Source organism: Myotis lucifugus, unplaced genomic scaffold (genome assembly GCF_000147115.1).
Source record: "Myotis lucifugus unplaced genomic scaffold, Myoluc2.0 scaffold_3041, whole genome shotgun sequence".
NCBI lineage: Eukaryota > Metazoa > Chordata > Mammalia > Chiroptera > Vespertilionidae > Myotis > Myotis lucifugus.
The window spans coordinates 1-13,807 of record NW_005874089.1 but is presented as its reverse complement, the minus strand read 5'-3'; the positions used below and the strand labels follow the sequence as shown (position 1 = coordinate 13,807).

General features: G+C 47.4%; 2 long non-coding RNA genes across 2 annotated transcripts; one reads left to right on the top strand and one right to left on the bottom strand.

The window, feature by feature from the left end:
• Positions 1-225: 225 nt before the first annotated feature.
• Positions 226-757, bottom strand: LOC111824621. The gene is made up of 2 exons (XR_002827727.1): positions 689-757; positions 226-504 (listed from the first exon to the last, which is right to left on the bottom strand). It is a non-coding gene; the product is annotated as an uncharacterized LOC111824621 (long non-coding RNA).
• A 182-nt stretch (positions 758-939) lies between these two features.
• On the top strand, positions 940-4,643 carry LOC102426807. Its single transcript, XR_002827726.1, has 3 exons — positions 940-1,070; positions 4,164-4,337; positions 4,447-4,643. It is a non-coding gene; the product is annotated as an uncharacterized LOC102426807 (long non-coding RNA).
• Positions 4,644-13,807: the final 9,164 nt, after the last annotated feature.

The window sequence follows — 13,807 nt, the reverse complement described above, 5'->3', positions numbered from 1 at the left end:
GTGTTCCTCTCACATTATGTTTCTCTCTGTCTTTCCCTCTCTCTTCCACTCTCCCTAAAAGTCAACGGGAACATATCCTCGGGGGAGAATGAACAAAACCAACCAAGTGCCAGTGAAGAGCTAGATGGTGACACAGAGGCGTGTCCTCGGGGCCTGCAACGCCAATGAGCCAGCTCCAGCGCGAGCACCAACTTCATGAAATAAAAGCGCACTGCCTTTCAGATCTGTGCCCCAACATTAGTTTATTTACTACAAATAAAACCACACCGAGCTCTTCTGGCTGCAGGCGGCTACCTGGTAAAGGACTCACCACAATGGGGTTGCGCTGCCCCAGGAGGTGAACAGAGGCAGAGGAAGGTAAGGACTGGAAACCACCGCGATGGTCACTTCCCCGCAAAGCCCAACGGAGCCGGTCTCCCAAGGGCGCACCGTGGACGTCCAGCGCGGAGGAAACGACTGGCCGTGAAGGGTAAGGGGCTTCCGATCTGGCGAAAGCGCCCGGACCTGGAACCGCAGACCGAGGGCACCGCGGCTCGACCGCCTCCCTCCTTCCCGGCGCCCAAACCGGCAACTCACCGGCCCAGCGCGGTGTCGCCTCAGCTCGGGCCGAGCTCGGCGGGCGAAACGCTCAGGAAACCCACCTCCGGCCCCCCACGCGTCAGAGCGACTCCACACTCACCCACCTCACCTCTCCGAGGCAGCGGAGCCACTCCTGTCAGACGGAATCCGACAGCCCCCTGACTTCCGCTTCCGGAGAGCTCCGCGCAGGCGCGCCTGTCAAGTCTCGCGATAGGTGGGGCTCGGCGTGTGGCGCTTTCACAGTTGAACCGTCGGCGGAGCAAACTCCCGAGCGCGACTCTCTTGCGATGACGGAACCGGTGCGCTCGGCGCCTACCTGGCGCCGGTTCAGGAAAAGACGTCGCCGGGTATTAAGTCCCCGTGACTGGGAGCCGGTGGCGGGTAGGGACGGAGGTTGAGAACTCTGCAGAGAAGGGAGGGAAAGGCTGCTTCCGGCAGGACGCCAGGCTGAGCGGTGGCTTCAGGGACGCGGTGCCTTCACCTCCTGCCAGGTTGGGCCTCGGCCGTAAGAGTTCATAGTCCCTTTCGTAGGTGCTTTTGCCCAAACACCCCATCCCCACCCCCACCCTCTTCAGCCTAATTCGTCAGGACCCAGCAGCCTCCAAGGGGCTTGGCCAATTTCTTCTCCAATGCTCTGCAGGTGTATGTATACACGCTGAATACCCCAAACATGATTTGGCCTCTTTAAACAAAAAAATAATAATAATAATAAATAATATAACTCTAACCGGTTTGGCTCAGTGGATAGAGCGTCGACCTGCGGACTGAAGGGTCCCGGGTTCGATTCCGGTCAAGGGCATGTGCCTTGGATACGGACACATCCCCAGTAGGGGGTGTGCAGGAGGCAGCTGATCGATGTTTCTCTCTCATCGATGTTTCTAACTATCCCTCTCCCTTCCTCTCTGTAAAAAATCAATAAAATATATTTTAAAATATATATTGATTTCAGAGAGGAGGGGAGAAGAGAGAGACAGAAACATTGATCGGCTGCCTCCCGCACGCCCCCTACTGGGGATCGAGCCCGCAACGGGACATGTGCCCTTGGCCGGAATGGAACCCAGGACCCTTCAGTCTGCAGGCCCACGATTTATCCACTGAACCAAACCGGCTAGGGCATGACTTGGCCTCTTACCTCCCAAATGGCTGTCCAGACTGTGCACCCTTTTTCTTAATACTAGCACCAGTTTCCAGCGTGGATACCGGAATGTCAGTACCTGCTGCCATTTATTTTCTTTCTTGCGCCCGTCAGTGACTAAATTCTGTCGGTTCTGCCCCAGCAGTAGTTCTCACATCCATCCACATTACCCGCTGCTTTCCCCTAATCCAGTGGTTCTCAACCTTCTGGCCCTTTAAATACAGTTCCTCATGTTGTGACCCCCAACCATAAAATTATTTTCGTTGCTACTTCGTAACTGTAATGTTGCTACTGTTATGAATCGTCATGTAAATATCTGATATGCAGGATGGTCTTAGGCGACCCCTGTGAAAGGGTCGTTCTACCGCCAACGGGGTCTCGACCCACAGGTTGAGAACCGCTACCAGAGTTCCGGTCATCATCCCCTGAACAGTGGAAATGCAGCACCTTTCTCAGCGAGGCCCTTCCTCCAGCCCACGCCCTACCAGCCCATCTCGCCTGCAGCTGCTGTGGTTTAATCAAGCACAGCTCTGATCCAAAATCACCGGCTCCCTGTTGTCTGTAGATTAAAGGCCAAAGTTATTACCTTGGAGGCAAAACTTTATTTCCTGCTGTTCCCCTTTCATTCTCCCTTTGCCCATAACACCGATACTTCACCCGTTCAGTTCTTACCACTTTCTAACTTAAAGCTGAAATTATTTACATACAAGTCTTCCCCTCCCTCCATTAGACTTTCAACAGACTTCTATTTGATTCATTTCTGGATCCTGCAGCGTGTGACATTGTGCTTTGTGTAAAGGAAGCACTCAGTAAAGGTTATAGAAACATTAACCTAGCAACAGTGTACAGAATCGTAAGGACGGGCAGATAGGATAGTCTTGATGCTGGGTAGAAAGGGGAGAGCGGGAAGACCAAGGTCACAATAATTGGATACTATTATCCTTAGTCACAGAGCAGACCATAGGAGCAAAGGATTAGGAGGAATCAGGGAAGATTCCCAATTCCTTAAGCCTGGGAATTTGGGACTGAGGATAAGTTGGTTTTAAAGCAAAAATGAGCTCAGAGCTCCAAAAGATTTGTACAATTTGAGATGGTAGTGAACTGTCCAAAAGAAAAATTTTAGGGGGTTGTTAGGAATACAGAACTGGCCCGGCTGGCATGGCTCAGTGGTTGAGCATCGACCTACGAACCAGGAAATCAGGGTTCGATTCCCGGGTCAGGGCACATGCCCAGGTTTCGGGCTCCATCCCCAGTAGGGGGCATGCAGGAGGCAGCTGATCAATGATTCTCTCATCATTGATGTTTCTATCCCTCTCCCTTTCTGAAATCAATAAAAATATATATTAAAAAAAGAAATATAGAACTGAAGCTGAAGAAAGAAAGGCTGTAAATGTATGAGTCATCCATGAGACAAAAGGGTTGAAATCAGTGTATTATGATCTTTCCCGCAGGAGAAGTATTTATAGAGAAAAGCAGAAGGCCAAGGCCTACGCCTCAGGAAGGAATAGGAAATGTAAACTTGAAGAGAAGATTGGAATAAATGTGTGGGTAGTAATGTAGCAATGGAAAAACTCAGGAAAATGCTTCCCAGCCTGGTATCAGGAGACAGGTATTTGGAAAAAGGAGAGTGACTGAAGGCCAGCTTGTGATGGCATTATTTCTAGGTAATCGGGACTTACACAGAAAAGTGTGTATTTCTTTTCTTTTAATTCATAAATGGCACTTGGGAGCTTGGCTTCTGGGAGTTTCTGTGAAAAATTCTAGGTACTCCAGCCAATTTTCAAATGAAACTATTTTTGTCCATAATGTTCTCTCATATTATGGTATTTTATCAGTTATTCCATCTCATTTTCTGAGAGAGAATCTGTTCCACGAATAGAAATTTTCCAGATAACTGACTCTTAGCCTTTAAACATCAAAAATGTTTTCATTGGAACCATTTTTTAAAAAATATTTATTTAATGTTTTTGGAGAGAGAGGAAGGGAGAGGGAGAGAAAAAGAGAAAGATTGACGGATCGTCTGCCTCCTGCGTGCCACTTACCGGGGGGGATTGAGTCCACAGCCTGGGCATGTGGCCCTGACTGGGAATTGAACCAGCAACCTTTTGGTGCACGGGACAGCGCTCCACCAACTGAGCCACACCAGCCAGGGCTGGAACCACTTTTGATGGAAGTATACATAGAATGTAGTACTTACTTTTATGCCAAAACCAGAGTATTTTAATGCTCTTGTTTTGGCATAAATTGATCTTTGCTTGGCAACTCAAGGTCATTATTATCACCAGTTATGATATTCTGCTGCAGAGTAATGTCCTTGGGCCTGTTGATGCACATGCAGAAGATTGCCCGTTGTCAGTTGACTTTGCTATCTCTGTTACTAGCGCTACATCTCAGTGTTTTTTCTTCTAGTCACTTCATAAATTAACTTAATTTTATCCATGCTTTTAAGCCTCACTTTGACCCAGTGATCTGGAGGTGGAGTAGACCACCAGTAGGCCTGGCGAATCCTGGCATGGAAAGAGCCCTGCTTTCAGAGGCAGCGAGGGACCTTGGACAATGACCGTTTTAAAGATGGTTAAACTGAGGCTGAGGAGGGCATATGATTTATTCAAGGGCACAGCTGGTAAGTGGCAGCAGGACTTTGATCAAGCCTGATACTTCCAAAGGCCTTGCTTTTTCCTCGGTGAAACACTGTTTTTCTCCTTTTCATTTTCTACTCCACAAATCTTTAGCCACACTAAGCGACTTTACTGCGGCTGACAGCCCAGGCTTTCCGACTGCACAGTGGGAGTGGACCCCCGGAAGGCAGAGGCTCTGTTCCGGCAGCTTCTCCACCAGGAAGTGAACTCCACAAGGTACCTGTCTCCTCACATTGCGCCTTTTTGAAAAATCCTCTTGAAGGTACATCTCATAGGTAGGACCCAGGTCATATGGCTGATCCCTAGCTCGTGATAGAGTTCTTGTGTCTTACATAAAGTTCTTGTATCTTGGATCTAAGAAAATATTTCGGGTTATATGAGGCATTGGTTTAATTAATCCTTGCCCAAGGATATTTTTTTTCCCCATTGATTTTTAAAAATATATATATTTTATTGATTTTTTACAGAGAGGAAGGGAGAGGGATAGAGAGTTAGAAACATCGATGAGAGAGAAACATCGATCAGCTGCCTCCTGCACACCCTCTACTGGGGATGTGCCCGCAACCAAGGTACATGCCCTTGACTGGAATCAAACCCGGGACCCTTCAGTCCGCAGGCCGACGCTCTATCCACTGAGCCAAACCGGTTAGGGCTCCCCATTGATTTTTAGGGAGAATGGGAGAGAGAGGGAAAGACAGAGAAACATCAATGTGAGAGATACACATTGATTGGTTTGCCTCCTGCACGAGCCCCTATCAGGGCCCAGGCCGGGGAGGAGCCTGCAACCAAGGTACCTGCCCTTGACCGGAATAGAACCTGGGACCCTTTGGTCAGCAGGCTAACGCTCTATCCACTGAGCCACACCGGCCAGGGCTGTGAGGCATTGGTTTGGATTCACATCTGTACTCCCGTGGCTCTGGTTACGTGGGTTTGTTTTGAACAGATTCTACAAGATTTTAATCCAGTTCTCTACCTCGGTGTCATCCTCCCACATAAGGAGTTCTTTGTGTCAGGGACTACTTTCAGGAGAGTGCAGGAAGCAAGCCAGTGCTGGTTACCAGTTTCTTTGCTGCCTGAGTATTACTGTTTACCATAGAAGCCAGTTACTATCGTTGAAGAAATCACAGAAGGGAAGATGAGAATCTTGGGGAAGAAAAAGCCGTGAATTGGGCTTAATGGGTTGGAATCAGTCGTTTCCTATTCTAAAATCTGTGATTGTGGTATGAAGGTATTTTCCTCTCCCTTTCCCTAATGTTTGTTACATAAATAATGACACAAACTATGTTTTCTAAGGGGAAGCGATTTGGACTTGAGTTACAGAATATCTGCCGATTTCTATTTCATTTGGCAGGGCCCATCCAAAGCAAATAATGGTACTAATATTTATGTCCTTCCTTCACTTTTTGTGGTCACTTGGTATGCTCCATGGGCTGGCTGTAGTAATCTACTTCAGTACCTTGATCCGACCCACCTCTTCATCAAATATGTTGCAGTGAGAAGGGACCTTGGACATGGGCAGAGAGGCCAAGAGACTTGTCCAGAATTTACTCCCAACCACTCCTTCCCCCATATTGCCAATATCTCTCCTCCAGGTAATTTTCCAGAATCTTCTTCACTGAAGCGATCATCACAGTTTGCGTGTTAAAAAACATTCTCTCAGCACTCTGAAGTGGCATGACTAAGTCAGAATCCTGATCTGAGAGTGAGCTTCTGCGGTCGTCCCCATTCTAGAGGAAAAAGTGTTCTGGCTCTCAGTCCAGGATCTTGGCAAGTTTATTGTCCTTGGTGACAGGCGGCCCGTTCTACATGTGTGTGAAGCCAGCCTTGCCTAGTAATCTTCATTTTTATTATCTACTCATTTATTTTTAAAAAATAATTCTTTATTGTTGCAAGTGTTACATACGTCCCTTTTGCCTATAGCAGGGGTCCTCAAACTTTTTAAACGGGGCCAGTTCACTGTCCCTCAGACGTTGGAGGGCCGGACTATAGTTTAAAAAAAAACTATGAACAAATTCATATGCACACTGCACATATCTTATTTTGAAGTAAAAAAACAAAATGGGAACAAATACAATATTTGTATTTGCGTGTGGCCCGCGGGCCGTAGTTTGAGGACCCCTGGCCTATAGTCTTTTAAAGGGAAGTACAAAAGCCCCATTTAGAAAAAGGCATTCAAGGGATGCAAGGTATCTTCAACGTAAGTGAGTGTAGCAGAAGGAATAGAAGGAGCACCAGGCAAGGAGTCCAGACACTGGACTGACTCCCTGTGGGCTGTGCTGGAGGAGATCACTGAGAGGATGTGACCAGCGGTTGACACGGGAGCTGGACCCCCACAGTGTGAGGCTCCTCACCTCCTCCCCTGTCCTTGGAGCATATGTTCTGACCACCGCCCCCACAGCCAGAGCCATTTTCAAGGGCACAGCTGTGAGGGAGTGAGCTGTTGGTGAGACCATCTGGACGGAACCCAGTGAAGGCCTCTGTGTAAACTTTTAAGATTCGGGTGGGTGGTGCAGAGATCTGCTCATCTTGCAGTTGCCCATGACAAGCCTCGTATGTAAGTTACCTGGCTTATTAAAACCACCACTGCCCTAGCCGGTTTGGTTCAGTGGATAAAGCGTCTGTTGCAGACTGAAGGGTCCCGGGTTGGATGCCATTTCGGTCAAGGGCACATGCTCAGGTTTTGGGCTCGATCCCCAGTGTGGGGCGTGCAGGAGGCAGCCAGTCAATGATTCTCTCTCATCACTGATTTTTCTATCTCTCCCTCTCCTTTCCTCTCTGAAATAAATACAAATATATTAAAAAGACACACACAAAAAAAACTACCACCAATATGGTATGATCTGCCTCTTTTTTCATCTTTTCTTCCCTTCACTGTATGAGAGCCAGTTTGCAAACCAACAGTTATGCAAGTCACCACCCACCCCTCTGGGCCTTCTTTTTTTCACTTAGTTTCCTATTTCACAGATAAAATTGAGGCTCTGGCATCAATTCCCTCGGTTTCCCAATCCCATCCCTACAGTGTGACCTCTTTCTGACCCCTTTCACCTTTTGTCTTTCAATCTGCTGCTGTGTGTCTTTGGCCGGTGCGCTCACTATTCTTCTGGGCGTTGGTCCTGCAGTTATTCCTTCTCTCTTCTCTGTTTTCAACTCTCCCTCTTTCCTGGCTCCTCCCACCCCCACCCCCACCATGTAAGTTTGCTCAAGTTTCTCCAGTCTCAAAACAAAACCGATACCCTGCCCTCAATCCCGTGTCCTCCTCCAAGTATCTCGGATCTCCTTTCTCCGCACCGCACCGGGAGTCTCTTAACAAAGAGCAGGGTCCCCTCCCCCTTCCTGTCCAGTGCAGCCTTGCTCTTGCCCCCAGACAGGCCACTGAAACCTCTGTGGCAAAGTTCACTAGGGCGGAGTTGAACTAGGGCCAAATTCAACGATCGTTTGTCTCAAATCTTCCGTTTATGTAATATCTTCAGTTTATTTAACTCGCGATTCTCCTCTGCCCTGGGTCACTATTTCTTCTCTATCTCTTTCTCTCTGGCCAACTCCTCATTCCCTTGCTTGTTCCTAAACTTTGGTGTCCCCATGGCCCCATCTACACTCTCCTTACGTTACCTATACAGACTCAGTCTCTTTTATGGCTTCCAGCTCTGTGCCGATGACTCTAGCCATCTATGATACCCGAGCTTCAGACTCATAAATATTCCTGCTTACTAGAAATTTCTATCCAGATGTCCGACAGGCCTCTCCAGCACATGTGTAAATGTGATGTGTGTTCACCTTTCTTCCTGAACCTGTTCATCCATCTCTATCTACATTTTTGAAGAATGCTTCCTTCTGGTTACCCACCCCAGAAACCTGGTAGCCATCCTGGACTCCGCCCTCTCTCATCCCTCACACCCAGTCCCTCCCCAGGTCCTGTGGACTTCAGCTCCTGACCATTCCTTCTGAGGCCACTCCTCTCATTTCCTCCCACCACTCTTAGTTCTTTTAGCTCTTCTCCTGTAGACCATGGGCTCCAACGGGTCCCTGTAGCCAGCTTTGCTCCCCTGCAGACCCTCTCTGTCCTGCTAGTTGAGGGTTTTTCTTTAATTGTTATAAGCCCAAGCTGGTAGAGTGTCGGACTTCGGACTGAAAGGTCCCAGGTTCGATTCCAGTCAAGGGCACATGTCCTGGTTGCAGGCTCGTGCGGGTAAGGGGCGTGCGGGAGGCGGCCGATCAATGATTCTCTCCCATCATGATGTTTCTCTCTCTCTCTCCTCTCCCTTCCTCTCTGAAATCAATGCAAATATATATATTTTAAAAATTGATATAAAACACACAGAGGCCTAGCCGGTTTGGCTCAGTGGATAGAGCATTGGCCTAAGGACCAAAGGGTACCGGGCTTCAATTCCGGTCAAAGGCACATACCTTGCCTGCAGGCTCCTCCCCATCCCGAGCCCTGGTTGGGGCTTGTGCAGGAGGCAACCGATCTATGTGTTTCTCTCACATCGATGTTTCTCTCTGTCTTCCCCTCTCTCTTCTACTCTCTCTAAAAATCAATGGAAAAATATCCTCGGGTGAGGATTAAAAAATAAATAAACAAATAAAACACACAGAAAAGAGTTGAAAATATAACCAGTTCTTGTGTATATACCCAGCTGGGAGTAGGTTCTTTCTAAAACACAAACTTGACGACATCTATCCCTTGATCTATCCACCTTCCTAATTGCTTCTAGGATACACTCTAAACTCCTCAGTATAGAATTACAGCCTGTTAAGATTTAGTTCTGTCCTATCTGTGTAGCCTCATCTCCTGCCACTCTCCCCAGTGAAATGCACAGCCATATCCAAGTGTTTCAGGTTCCTGGGAGAGTCCCTGTTGTGCTGTATTCATGCTGTTCCTTCTGTTTGCAGTGTCCTCCCCTCTCTGGGCCACTTGGTAAATCTTAGCCTATCATGTGATCTTCAGGCGGCCTTCCATAATACACCCCCCCCTTTGTCCCCACCTCCAATTAGAACTGAATATTTTTTCCTTTTGCTTTTATTTATTTATTTATTTATTTATTTATTTTTAATCCTTACCCGAGGATATTTTTCCATTGATTTTTAGAGGGAGTGGAAGAGAGAGGGAAAGACAGACAGAAACATCGATGCGAGAGAAACACATCGATTGGTTGCCTCATGCATGAGCCCTGGCCAGGGCCCGGGCCAGGGAGGACCCTGCAACCATGGTATGTTCCCTTGACTGGAATTGAACTCAGGACCCTTCAGTCCACAGATTGACGCTCTATCCACTGAGCCAAACCGGCTAGGGTTGAATATTTTTTCCTTTATATCTCCCCTCCCCCCCTTTATATCTTTAACATGTATAGTCACATGTTCACCACAATGTATTTTAATTTGTTTACATCGAGCTGAATGATAAACTCCTTGAGAGTGAGGCTGTGTCTTTTACTTCCTTGGCAGTTAGCATTGAGTCTGGCAACGTGATGCATAGCTGGCGTTCAGTAAATGGTTATTGATCTGCCTCCCACCTTCCCCTCCAGTTTTATGTTTGACTAATCTTTTCCCACTCAGTAAACACTCAACCATGTACTCTCAGCTCCCCTCCTGTGCACAGCATCTGTGTTCCCTGGGCACCCCTTCATCGCGGCGCCACTTTATTGAATCTGTCTGTGTTCATGTTCATCGTCCTGGCTGGGATGTCTGTGCCAGGAGTCGAGGGACCGCATGTGATGTCCCTGCATCTCCAGCACCTCGTGCGGGGCTCACACCCCCCAGTGAAGCAGCGTTTGTGAACATATGAATGAAGGACTCAGACTTGCTGATGTCTCCATCTTCCAACTCCAGACTGTATGCTCTGAGGTTCCAGGAATCGTGACGTAACCTAGACGTTTTCTCACAGTAGATGATCAGAACAGTTGAAAGCCGACTCACACAGTTGGCAGCTATGAAGGTAAACATTGAAGAAAGTGAGTCAGAGGAAGGTGAATCCTCCGACAGGATCGGACACATGGGCAGTGAGTGTGTCCAAGTTACCTCGGGCACCCCCTCTGCACCCGATGGCGGCTCCCATATGTTCCCTCGGGTGGCACATGTGCCCTGAGAGCTTCTCAGGAAGGTGTCTGACAACCCCCATGACTAAACTGGCTGGAAATGAGCTGAAAACGCATTACTTCTCCGCAGCGAAAATTACTGTTTTCCCATTAGCCTTTCACTTTAATTTGCTCATTTTTTTTGTCAACTAAACACAAAATGTAGTAATTTATATTTTATTTCTGTTCACACAGAATTCTAGAGAAAACCCTCATCTACCCACTCTCTTAGGATTTGTGACCTTATTTTTTCACTCCGCAAGTATTTATCAATATCTAGTGTATTCCTAGGCTTAATGTTAGCGGAGTAAAGAGAATTAAAAACAAAAACAAGGAACACATATTTTAAAGTCTACTTGGAAGAGTCAAGTAGAAGATAGTGATGATGTAGCATATTATGTAAAATAGTACATGGTGATCCAGTGGAGTGTGGGAAAAGGTGATTCCAGCTTAACTACAGAGTCTTCAGTGAGGGGAAAAAACCAGAGCTCTAGCGGCTGTGCCCCAGGAGAAATATTTCTGAAGGGTGGTTGATCTACACAGGGAAGGCACATCACATATTTGTGCTATGTGTTCGGCGCTGATGAAAAAACACACACACACCCTCTACACACTACCAATATATTACAATACCTCACACACTCCTTCGCACAACAACACACCCATTATACACACTTGATGATGAGACACTTGCACATCACACTCTCTCCCCCTTCCATATACACATACAACCACACACTACCACAACACACACCTATCCCCCTACCCCCCCACACATGATACACACCCACCTGCACCCTCACACACACACCCACACACACACACATACAAACCACACACACACACACACACACACACACACACACACACCGCCCTCCCCACATGCACACATCCACCCCCCCCACACACACACACGCAAGCACGCATGCACACACGCACACTGGATTGCCAGAAATAAGACCCTGTGAGAAATCTGGGTTTTGGGTAAGGAGGATGGAGACTGGCCATTTTTCTGCTGAATAATCTTCAGAGCAAGACTCCATGGCTGCTCCATTTCCCTTAGGCCAGCTCACAGCTCTCTTTCCTCCTCTTCTCTTCCAAGTCCCTCAGGGCCCCCTCACATTTGGAATGGGTTGTGGTACTAGCTCACTTGGGGAAATGCACGTCGCTTTGGATTTCAGCATATCCGTTAGACATAGGGGAGGGTTGTTTCTGTTTTCCTGTGTGACAGGTCAGAGTCTGCCTGCTCCCACCAGTGGGGAGCTTTGCTCTGCAGAGATCTTTAGTATTTTTAGGTGAGAAGGGCATTGGTTTTATTTATTTTTAAATATATTTTTATTGATTTCAGAGAGGGAGGGAGAGAGCGATATAGAAACATCAATGATGAGAGAGAATCATGGATTGGCTGCCTCCTGCACGCCCCCTACTGGGGATTGAGCCCGCAACCCAGGCATGTGCCCTTGACTGGAATTGAACCTGGGACCCTTCAGTCCACAGGCCAATGCTCTATCCACTAATCCAAACCGGCCAGGGCGGGCATTGGCTTTAGATGCCGACTAACCTGAGGGACTTTAGCCAAGATCGAAGCTCATTTTCATCACTTCTGAAGTGAGATTATAATGATTATTACTTTCTACCTCCTAGATGATGATTATAAGGATTAACAAATATTAGTTCCCCCTCTTCTTCCACTCTGGGTTTCAGACCAAAGTAAAACACTCTAACTTGGCTGATTTGAATAGGGAGACGTTCTCATGCCACCATTTGTCAATAGTCCTGTGAGAACAGCATGTCAGAATGTGAATGCCACAACCACTGCTGTTCACTGAGCATTTACTACATGCCAGGCACTGGGAAGAGCTTTCTATTTGCATCATCTCTTACCCTCATAGTCACCCAGCTAGATAGGCATTATGTCTCTTACAAACAAAGCTTGGAAGTGACAGGCAAATTCCCCAAGGTTCACAGGGAAGCAGGAGAAATGAGATTTGGACTCGGCTTTCTTCCTATAGAAGGGACACCGAGGAACCTACTGAACCACGTAATTGTGCTGAGTTGTGAGAAATAGATCCTCATGACAGGCCAGTCAAGATCGCCCTCTGTGGGGAGAAACTAGAATGCAGATATCCTGTGGCACTGAAGCAAGATCCATTGGCTTCCACATTAAACACAGCTCCAGTCAGAACTTGGAGTCTGTCAGGTTTCAAGTGACTTATCAGACTCCATTCTTTTTTTTTTTTTTTAAATGTTTGAGACCAAGCGTCCCTGTCTTACTACGGAAATGAGTCAGACAGAGATTTTAGGAAACACTTACTCTCAGCAGGGGGGAGGGACAATATAGCACTTCACAGCTATATTGTAACAATTAACCCAACCTGCCAGCAGACTCCATTCTTTTTTTTTTTTTTTAAATATATTTTATTGATTTTTTACAGAGAGGAAGGGAGAGAGATAGAGAGTTAGAAACATCGATGAGAGAGAAACATCGATCAGCTGCCTCCTGCACATCTCCTACTGGGGATATGCCCGCAACCCAGGTACATGCCCTGACCGGAATCGAACCTGGGACCTTTCAGTCCGCAGGCAGACGCTCTATCCACTGAGCCAAACCGGTTTCGGCAAGACTCCATTCTTAATTACTTTTACTTTGGTTTATTCCTGAAACGGGAGACAATCAGGCAGGGAGGCCCCACAATCCCTGCCTCTTACGTATCTCATGGAAGTGTACCCAAAGTATGGTACGTCCTGGGAGTCCACGCAAAGTGAGAGGGCCACCAGGCCCCAAGCACACAGAACTGCAGCTGTACTGCTTACTACCCAGAAACAGCTTGTACCCCCATATAAGCCATCATTCTGCTACTCAGGAGAAGGCCACATCACCTGGGCCTGACAGCCACCTCCTGGGCCCTGAAATCCCTCTTATATGTTCCAGAACTTACCCTTTCCCTGTACCTACACTACAAGACCTGGGAATTTTCCATTTGTGTCCACTGGTGCTTTCCACGGACAGGCCTGGTCATGGCCTACTATGGACACAAAACATTGCATTCTATTGTAAAAATTGAAGAATGCAAGGTGGACCACCCCACCTTCACGTAGAGGTGTAAGAGTTTATGGATGGTTGCAGCCAAATTTTTGTGTGAAAGAGAAGCTCTAATAGATGCAGAACAGATCAGTGATTGCCTGTGGTTTCGAGTGGGAGAGGGATTGACTACAAGTGAGCATGAGGGCGTTTGTGGGGTAGTCGGTAACTGGACTGTGGTGATGGTTGCACAGCCCCATAAATTTGCTAAAAGTAATGAATTATACACTTACAGTGGGTGGACTTTATGTATGTAAATTGTATGACAGGGGAAGGAAGGAAGGAAAGGAAAGGAAGGAAG